We start from the raw sequence: 11235 nt of genomic DNA, 5'->3' as shown, positions 1-11235 counted from the left end.
CTAATACCGTTTAAGGCCCCCGCGAGGACGGATCATGGCCTCGACTAATGTCTGAAGTACTGCTGGAGGGTATGAATCCTGTAGAGCTGTGCGTAAATCCGTAGGAGTACGAAGGGTTGGAGATATCTTCTGAATAGCACGTTGCAAGACAACCCAGATTCGCTCCACAATGTTCATGTCTGAGGAGTTTGGTGGCTAGCGGAAGAGTGTTACTGCAGACACTCTGTAGCAATTCTGGACGTGTGAGGTTTCGTATTGTCTTGCTGGAATTGCCCAAGTCCGTCGGAATCCACAATGGACATGAATGGATGCAGGTGACCAGACAGCATGCTTACGTACGTGTCACCTATCAGAGTCGTATCTAGATATATCAGGGGTCCCACATCACCCCAACTGCACACCAACTTCTACAGTCCTCTGCTGACATCCATGGAGTAATGAGGTTGTCTCCATATCCGTACACGTCCATCCACTCGATACAATTTGAAATGAGATACGTCCGACCCACCAATGTGTTTTCGGTCATCGACAGTCCAGGTACACGAGTAGGCCTTCGGTTCTGCAAGCCCATATCGATGATGTTCCGTTGAATGGTTCGCACACTGATACTTTTTGATGGCCCAGCATTGAAACATGCAGTAATGTGCGGAAGGGTTTCACTTCTGTCACGTTGAACGATTCCTATAAGTTGTAGTTGGTGCCAATGTTGCAGGATCTTTTTCTGTCCGCAGCTATGTCGGAGATTTGATATTTTGCCAGATTCCTGATATTCAGGGTACATTCGTGAAATAGTCTTGAGGGAAAATCCCCACTTCATTGCTACATGGAGGACGCTGTCTCCCATCGATCGTGCGCCGACTATAATACCACGTCCAAACTCCCTTAAATCTTGATAACCGGCCATTGTAGCAGCAGTAACTGAGTTATCAACTTCACCAGACACTTTTTGTCTTATATAGGCTTCACCGACCGCAGCGCCATGTTCTGCCTGTTTACACATCTCTGTATTTGAATACGCATGCCTACACCAGTTTCTTTGCAGCTGCAGTGTATATGAAAATGAAAAAGAAGGTAGAGACCTGTAACTTCTTACTTGAGGAGACACGTTTAAAAGATAGTGGAAATGTTGAATCCATCTTCACTGACATGTCCTTCATAGATTAAGTTCCTTGAGGATGACCATCCAATTAGACCCCGAACGAAAAACAGATCTCGCACCAATTTACAGGAAAATGCGGAGTTATATAGGAGAAACAAAAACAGCGTATTCCATCGAAAAATCATTCAGCTTTATGTACTTTAACGGTTATGCAGTATTTATAAGTAACATTAAAATTCTAGATGGAGCTATTTGCCATCATAATCTGGCATGCAAATATATTTATTAAGGAATCTGTTGAAATAACTAAAAAAACCTTGATACAATGCTAAAGAATTAGGAGAGGTGAATACTTGGAATTAATAATATTTGTTGTTATTGCTTTCGTTTAAATCTACCAACTACATGTATGAAGTGGGCAATTGTTTATCGAAGACAATAGCAGAATCTTTAAAACAAATTTGAGAAGAAATAACCTCTCTCTGTTCCTCTCTACCATCCTCTCTCTACCTCTGTCCCGCTCTCTACTCTCTACTCCTCCATCTCTCTCCCTCTCTTTGTCTCTCTTCTCTCTGTTCCTCTTCTTTCTCTCAATCTGCACCCCTCCCATTCCACACACACACACACACACACACACACACACACACACACACACACACACACACACACATATATATATATATATATATATATATATATATATATATATATATAAAACCCAAGTTCACAACCTAGTAAAAAATGAATAATCACTGTGCTGTGTGTGCAACACTTAAAACCACAGTTCTGATTCTATTCTTAAGTTAGTGAGACGAAATGGAAATAACGCCAGTACAGAGCAAGAAAAAGTGCTTTCAAAAATGGCAAAACAGTGTCAAGACTGAATATGAAACCGAGTTTCTACCTCTACCTACCTAACAAAGGTTGAGAAAGCAATTGTTTTTTAGATAAACTAAACAAGAGGGAAAAACGCCTTAAGTGATTTGTGTGTGAACTTTATAAGGAAATACCAATGTTAATCTATAAAGGCCAAAACACACAGACATATTACGTACCCATATTTCCAGAATTAACTCAGAAGATCCTTTGTAACAGAAAGCGAAACGTCTCTTGTGTAACAATAGCATTTAATTGCTTAAGACAAAAAAATCAATAACAAGTGACCTACAGAACAAATTCCTTCAAGGAAATCATACATAGCACAGAATATTCAATGCTATAAATGTTATGGCGATAATGGTATTTTATTATACGTAGGTAATTCCGATGAAACGCGAGAAGTGCCTAGGAAAATGAACACCATGCTTCACAAAATTAACTTCACAGTCGGGCGAAAAAAAGAAAAATGCCTAACCTTTCTCGACATAATAATTCCTGACAATGATGGGAGGAAGTAAATGGGTATACACAGAAAGAAACCAATACCAATAAAAAGTAACCCATGTCATCACAGAAGGTGTAACTACTGCACTAGTGGCTGGGCGCAGGTGCTCCGTCGGCACTCGCGGCTAGGACGGCCTAACTCAGGATCCTTGCGCGGCGACAGGTGCTCCCGAACTCCGTGCTAACCGTGTTGCGGTGCGACCCCTGAAAGGGCCGTAGCAGGTGCCGGCGGTCATTCCCGCTGCTAACAGTCCGTTGCAAGTCCGGCTGTTAGGATCAAACAACCGTCAGTCTAGATCTGCGGTCCGCTACCTCATGAGCAAAACGAAATCTTCTGAAGGCTAAAATAAAAATAGATCGGTCATAGTTCAAATTGTAAACAAAGTTGTATTAAAATAACTTATCCGCACCTGCGATGCATCTTTTTGAGTGGAGTAGTTCGCTTATTTTCGGTAACAGAGCTTCGGGTCAATATCCCAAAATCCTGCTCTATATACAGAGCCCTATGGACATGTTTTCGCTCAGTTTATTGCGGCAAGTTCAGTCTTCCATACTCTGCAGTTGTCTCGGAAACAGAAGTGGCGATTTCTTGGATATCCTATTTGTCCCAATACGGAGATAATGGTCCGCAACCTAATCAGAAGCTTCGGCAACGTATATCCTTAGGTAAGTTAAGTTTTGATCATTTTTAGCACCTGATTCACAGCTTCGTCAGTTCTCTTCCCTTTTCAGGATCGATACTGAATTTGGTCTTACTGGGTAACTTTCTATGTCCTTTCACACTAATGCACACTATTTTCTCTTGTGTTTTTCCTTACGTATTTAATACATAAACCAGCGTGTAACACTATCTTCCCTTTTTATCTTTATCTTATTTTCTATGAATCATTAATTCTGTTTATCTCCAAGTTTGAGGTATCTGCCTTGATGCTCACATTCACATAGTAGAGCCACAAGGTATGGAACAACACGACTGCTCATTCTTTTAAAATCTCTGTTTCTTTTGAACACGAAGGCGACGTCTTCCATTTTTCCTGCTCCATCATTGTACCCGTACCACTTCTTTGGCAACCGAGATAACCACGCTGACTTTTCGCAGGAAGATTAAATCGTTATCCGTAACCAGTATTACCCATATCTCCAAAATCTTCACCATCGGGATGTGGGTAATCAGTATTTTGGTATGAAGATTTTCAGTCATTTGTTAATACCCCGTGTTCCTTCTTGAAAGTGTAAAAGAGAACTGATGATTTCAGTTTGTTTGTGCAAGTTTGCAGAGTATCCCCTCAAATATGTCGTTGGCACTGATATTTCATGTACCCTTCTCAGTGCTAAATTCCCATTTTCGTTAAGAGCTCTTTATATTGTTCAACACTTCTGTAGTGTTCAAGCCTTCTGATGATGCCTTCTTCTATACTAGACCCGTTTGATAACACTGCGAGGTCTGTATTGTTACAGAACAAAGGTCAGGTCTCTAAGATTTTGTAAGTGCAGTACAACACTCCACGGTGTCCTTTTCAGTTCGTATTTCTTAATGATATTGCTTTTTTATCGCAATTTGAGTAGGACGCAACTGCTTTTCTGCATTTTTGTCGAATTCTGTTGCATCTCTCTTCCCTACCTTGAATTCAGAACGCTGTAATTACCAGTTTTCTTTCTGTAGATTGTAATTACTCATCGCTGGCATATAATTTTCTTCATTAGACAATCTAATAACAATAAGACTGTGTTGCCAATATGTCGCGTTATTATATCAGGAAAAAAGTGTTATTAACTGCATGTCTAACACCAATGTTTGTCGAAGCACCAACTGAGTTCTAAGATATACACTGATGGAAAAGAATCCCAGCACCAAGAAATAATTAATGAACAGTAATTAAATTTCGGGAATACGATTGTAGAGCAAGTAGTTAACGTTGCAATATCACAGGTTAGTGATAGCGCGAGAAAAGCTATTGCGTACATAGAATGCTGGTACAATAATAAGCGGTGTAATAGCCATAATGTTGAATTCAATAATGGAAACGTGTATACATTGTATCGCACAGGTGATGGATGTCAATTTGTGGGGTGGAGCTACACTTGGTCGATCAATGCAGGGAGGGTTATTGCTGGATGTGGATGATACTGGAGTTGTAGTCTGATGATATCCCATACGTGCTTGAATGGAGACATATGTGGTGATCGAGCAGCCCAAGACAACATGTCGACACTGAGCTGAGCGACATGGGCTGCAACCACGATATATTGGCGAGCACTTTCATGTTGGGAAACACCCACTGGAATGCCGTTCGTGAATGGCAGCACAACATCTCGAATCACCATACTGACGAACAGACTTGCAGTCAGGGCGCATGGAACATCCACGAGAGTGCTCTTCCTCTGATACGAAATGGCACTCCCAGAACATAACTCCGGCTGTAGGTCCAGAGTGTCTACGCCACAGATAGGTTGGCTGCAGGAGCTCACCTGGCCTCCTTCTAACCAATGCACAGCCATCACTGGCACCGAGGCAGAATCAGGTTTTATCAGAAAATACGACCTTCACTCCACCCTCAATGAGCACTCGCTTGACGGCGCTGAAGTCACAAACGACGGTGGTATGGGGTCAGTGGGAAGCATACGACTGGCGCGAAATATGAATAGACGTCATATTCCAGCTGCAGAAACACGGCTACCGACTTTCGTTTATCTCTCATCAATCCTTCTTGATGTTGGGATTTTTTCCATCACTGTGGTTTATTGATTAAATGAAACACTAGACGTTGTACTCTGTCATGGAGATCCAATTCTATTCATCTGTTTTTCCTCTCCGTCAGTCCTTGAATTTGGAGTTACGATCCTGAAAGAGAATTTGTTTGCTCCTACGTCGTAGTACTGCTGTCTAAGTGTCATCGTATGGATCCATACCATGAAAATATACATTTGTAGAGAAATATCTGCCACTTTCGTCAATAATTTCTGCATATCTCAAACATTTATCACAATTTTGATCGTTTATTACTGTTCCATGTTGCCTAATGAGACGTTAAGAAGTATACCTTCGTTATTACTTGAGATATTGGTGCAGTTTTGTTCTATGGCTCCTGAATGAATATTACTTGCAGTTTCCTCAGTTCCAGAAGCAGTTCGGCGATACTCATATCGTTTATTCTGATCCTTCGTACTTTTCATTATGGTATCATTAAACGAGTTATTGCATGAATATACCTATAGTTGAAGCCCTGTCTCCATAACCTTCCCGGATAAAATATTAGTCATCGCATTAAAAGAACAAATGGTTCAAATAGCTCTAAACACTATGGGACTTAATATCTAAGGTCATCAGTCCCCTAGACTTAGAACTACTTAAACCTAACTAACCTAAGGACATTACACACATCCTAACCCGAAGCAGGATTCGAACTTGCGACCGTAGCAGCAGCGCAGTTCCTGACTGAAGCGCCTAGAACCGTTCGGCCACAGCGGCCGACGTTAAAGGAACATAATGGTCAGTCTGAAGCTACGTAGATGATGCGGAACTGGTATCCGGCGGTCATAGGACAGTCAGTTACGCAAGTCACGGCGTTATGTGCTCATCGGTTATAAGATGGATTGACGTAGAGACGTGACACAATGGCAGAAAATACCTGTCGTATTTTGACGTGATGCTCATCACTGCTTCGTGAATGAAACTGCCCGGCTGATTGGCGTATCCACGCCTTCTGTACGATGCGTCTAATAAGAGCACGTTAGAAACAGTGGTGGTGGTGGTGGTAAGAAAATTCTAACCGGTAAGAATGAGGCCACTCCTTGCCAGTGCCAAACGCTTCAAAACATGACAGATATTGATGCTGCCGATAAATTAAGATTCATCTCACACAGGTTCGAAGCGAATACTGCAAATGATGCAATGGTCTTTTGGAGCCGGGTACACCACTAAAGGCCATTACTCAAACGAGCACCTCAAGCTATATGTCTTCAGTGGACTATACAACAAAGAAAGCGATCAGTTCAAATGGCTCTAAGTACTATGAGACTTAACATGTGAGCTCATCAGTCCCCTAGACTTAGGACTAATTAAAGCTAACTAACCTAAGGACACCACACCCATCCATGCCCCAGGCAGGATTCGAACCTGCGACCGTAGCAGCAGCGCGGTCCCAGACTGAAGCGCCTAGAACCTCCGGTCACAGCGGCCGGCAACTTTTCAGTACAACGTAGTGCAGTTCCATGAGTCGCGATTTTCTCTATTTTCAAAATATGTGGGGTCTGCCCCTCAGTGTGTAGAAGGTAGAGTTCAGGAGGACAGTGGTTGTACGATGTTATGGGTGTGCTTTCGTGCCATGACTTCCGTTAATTCACTCGGGTTACAGAGAGCCACAATGTTTATTTCAGTATTATCGGTGAACAAGTGTTGCCCCTTCTCCAAAATCTTTCATAATGAATGTGACGTGGATACTGCAGTCTTCGAGGATGACAACGGCCATTTTCGCGGAGCTGCATTGTTTCGCTCCTTGCTTGACGAATGCTCGGGCACCCTGTCACACCTCGACTGGCACACTAAATCGCCCAATCTGGATACTCGAACAACAGTAATCAACATACCCATGTATGCATATCTGTGTTGGATTTAATCATTTGTGTCTTTAGCTGCGTATGGCATACTTGGTTTCCTTCCTCATCCAATTGAATTATCGAGGCAATATGACTGGAAGACCAACAACGTAGTGCACGGATTAATAAGGGTGTAAGATGGGGATGGTCTCTTTTGCCACTACTGTCCAATCTATAACTCGGACAAGCAATGACGAAAAAAAAAAGAAAGGGTCAAGGTTGGGATTAAAATTCAAGGTGAAAGGGTATCAATGATACGTTTCGCTATTATCATTGCTACACGCAGTAGATGTGAAGATGAAACAGAGGATCTGTTGAAAGGAATGAAGAGTCTAAGCTGAATAGAAGATGGACTGAGAGTAAATCGAAGAAAGTCGAAAGTATTAACAAGTAGCAGTAATGAGAAGATTGAGAAACAACATCAGTATTAGGGATCACGAAGTTTAGGAATTCTTCTACTAAGCACTCCGTCTTCAGGCCACGAGTGGCCTACTGGGACCATCCGACCGCCGAGTCATCCTCAATGGAGGATGCGGATAGGAGGGGCGTGGGGTCAGCTCACCGCTCTCCCGGTCGTTATGATAGTATTCTTGATCGAAGCCGCTACTATTCGGTCGAGTAGCTCCTCAATTGGCATCACGAACCTGAGTGCACCCCGAAAAACGGCAACAGCGCATGGCAGCCTGGATGGTCACCCATCCAAGTGCCGACCACGGAGCATAGCTTCGGGGATCTCACGGGAACCGGTGTAGCCATTGCGGCAAGGCCTTTGCCATTCTTCTACTAAGGCAGCAAAATAACCCATGATGGACGAAGAAAGGAGGAAATAAAAAACAGACTAGCACTGGCAAAAAAGGACAATCCAGGCCGAGAGAAAGGTCTACTATTGTCAACCATTGGCCTTAATTTGCGGAAGAATATGCGTTTGAGCACAGTGTTGTATGGTAGTGAAGCATGGACTTTCGGAAAAGCGTAACACAAGAGAATCGAAGCATCTGCGATGGATTCTACAAAAGAATGTTGAAAATCAGGCTGGACTGACAAGGTAATGAGTGAGGACGTTCTCCACAAAATTGCCGGGGAAAAAAATTTGGGAAACACTGACAAGACAGGATCATCAGTGGTGGTAGAGGGAGCTGTTGAGGGTAAAAACTGGGAAGAAGACAACTCAGAAAATTATTGAGGACTTAGGTAACAATTGCTACTCTGAGATGAAGAGGTTGGCACAGGAGAGGAATTCGTAGCGGGCCGCATCAAACCAGTCATAAGACTGATGACTAAAAGAAGGAAAAAGAACCAAAAACGGAGCCTGTGTTACACGTTTTTAAGAGTGATGCCTCTTGGGGATGACTGAAAAATTATTTGCCCATTTCGCATATAACTTCACAGGTAGCTCGAACATAACTAGCTGCATTATTGTCAAAAATTAATCATGGAAAGCGCATAAATGTGACGTGTCGTGCACATTTAATAGTTTTCAGCATTGGAGCTACTGATAATTAAGTCTTACGTCAATGGCCGTGCGGTTCTAGGCGCTACAGTCTGGAACCGCGCGATCGCTACGGTCGCAGGTCCGAATCCTGCCTCGGGCATGGATGTGTGTGATGTCCTTAGATTAGTTAGGTTTAAGTAGTTCTAAGTTCTAGGGGACTGACGACCTCAGAAGTTAAGTCCCATAGTGCTCAGAGCCAGCCGGCCGCGGTGGTCTAGCGGTTCTGGCGCTGCAGTCCGGAACCGCGGGACTGCTACGGTCGCAGGCTCGAATCCTGCCTCGGGCATGGATGTGTGTGGTGTCCTTAGGTTAGTTAGGTTTAAGTAGTTCTAAGTTCTAGGGGACTTATGACCTAAGATGTTGAGTCCCATAGTGCTCAGAGCCATTTGAACCATTTGCTCAGAGCCATTTGAACCATTTTTTGAAGTCTTACGACAACTGTTGGGATTTCAAATTGTACCTAGACTTTTTTCCGATTTGCTTCTTGCTCATACGCAGGCAGAGATGACTCGAAAGCGCTAATGAAATACGAGAAGCGGTCTTGCTGACGTAAGACGCTACTCTGCGTCTTGTACGAACTGCCACGTACGCGACACCTCATCGTTTTTCCGATACGAAGATTTCGTGTCAGTTTCCTGCTAAGCATGTCAACTTTAAGGCATTAAGCCGTATTTGGGGCGAGTCACCAGCAACGCTATTCGTATGCACCTGCCTCGCGTGTTGGGCCCTTCTTTTTCCTTTTCCTTTTTAGCAGGGCCCTGCTCTTCAGCGAGCCAGTCTCATTAACTGTAGGGGTAATTTATCTGCGGAGCTCCCGTCACGCGAGGCGAAAGTGGAAAAATGTAATTAACTCCTGCGACGTCGAGGCCGGCGAAATATTGCAGGCGCTGCGCCGCCGCGCTGCGCCGTTCTGCGCCGCTGGCGGGAAGCCGGCCCGGCGCGGCCCACACCAGCTGTCAGTAGTGCGGCGCTCTGCTGCAGCGACCGCGGCAAGTGAGGGACCCGTGCCAGCGCTGGCGGCGGGGGCTCTTCAAACGGGGGCCGCCAGCTCGTCAGTCCGGCTTGTTACTCTGACCAGCCGGGACAGGACGAGTTTTGTACAGCGACGCAATGGCAGCGCTGTTTCCTGCGAAGGCAAACGGAGGCTGCATGTCGCTTTATAGGTATTATGAGTCCACGGCGTTGCTGACACAGTACGTTGTATTGTGATGTCCAGGATTACGCCAGAAAGCAGTTCCAAGACTTCATTTTGGTTACGATTCAGAACTTACCTGCAGAATCTACTTGCAGACCTTACGAATTTATTAATTCACGAGGGGCCGGCCACTGTGGCCGAGCGGTTCTAGGCGTTTCAGTCCGGAACCGCGCTGCTGCTACGGTCGCAGGTTCGAATCATTGTAATGCCACTTCCTCGGACGAGAAATGAAAATCGAAAATTAGCTCCAAAATTCCCAAATATTTCCCCAAAACAAATTCCAAATTCCATGAAAAATGAACAAGCAATCAAATTTCCTGTTAACACTATTATTTGGATATTGATCAGTAATTTAATCAGGAATCTAATACTTAGTAATTTATTAACATACGAAAGAAAGATAGGATTCCAGTAAAATCAAACTCAAAATTCAAAATCATAGTAAATCGCAAAATCATTGTAATTAAAATTCACAAAGTAGAACCAACGTTCCCAAACAATACTCCGTGTGAGTACTCTTTGAGATTCGGACGAGAAATGAAAATCAAAAATTAGCTCCAAAATTCCCAAAGATTTCCCCAAAACAAGTTCCAAATTCCATGAAAAATGAACAAGCAAACAAATTTCCTGTTAACACTACCATTTGGCTATTAACCAGTAATTGAATCAGGAATCTAATACTTAGTAATTTATTAACATACGAAAGAAAGATAGGATTCCACTAAAATCAAACTCAAAATTCAAAATCACAGTAAATCACAAAATCATTATAATTAAAATTCGCGAAGTAGAACCGAGATTCGTGAGTAATGGCTAAGGATAATACAGTCAGTCCACTGTCACTACGTTACGAGAGTTAGCCAAAGCAGGTCATACTTTTGAAAGCTCGTATATATAGGCACAATTAGATTTTTTTTTTCAGAACTGATTATTGCGATCTACTAGGACGCAGTAAAACGATACTTTGACTTCAAATATTACCTTATTTAGAATTCAGATATGGGACCTGCATATATCAGACAAAAGTGACTTTTCATTTGATACCCTGAAGTTAACACTATTTAGGAAGTGAACACAGACAATTTCATTCGTAATAACTAATGGACTATGGAACTTGGCGATAGTTACGAAGCATATAATCTATAATTTCCCCCAACACCAGGGAAAGCTTCTTCCTCACAGCTCTGCTAGGTAGTGACTTATATTGTGTAATAAACCAGCATATCGTGTCAGTTCAAGCATTTATCATTCAAGTCTTACAATATTATTTATAGAGATAATGTGCTGCGATATTATTTGACTGAAGAGCTTGTATAGAAACTCCATGACGTTAGGAAGTAATACACTGTTACGACTGATTATAGAATTGAGATTACAAGCAGTCTATAGGGAATTTGGTACCACTGGAACTAATTTGAACTTATCATTGATATTTAAATAGCAACTGATGAAGTATCGATTATAAACGAT

This window comes from Schistocerca cancellata, chromosome 1 (assembly GCF_023864275.1).
Source record: "Schistocerca cancellata isolate TAMUIC-IGC-003103 chromosome 1, iqSchCanc2.1, whole genome shotgun sequence".
Taxonomy (NCBI): Eukaryota; Metazoa; Arthropoda; class Insecta; order Orthoptera; family Acrididae; genus Schistocerca; species Schistocerca cancellata.
Note: the sequence above shows the minus strand (reverse complement) of the source record.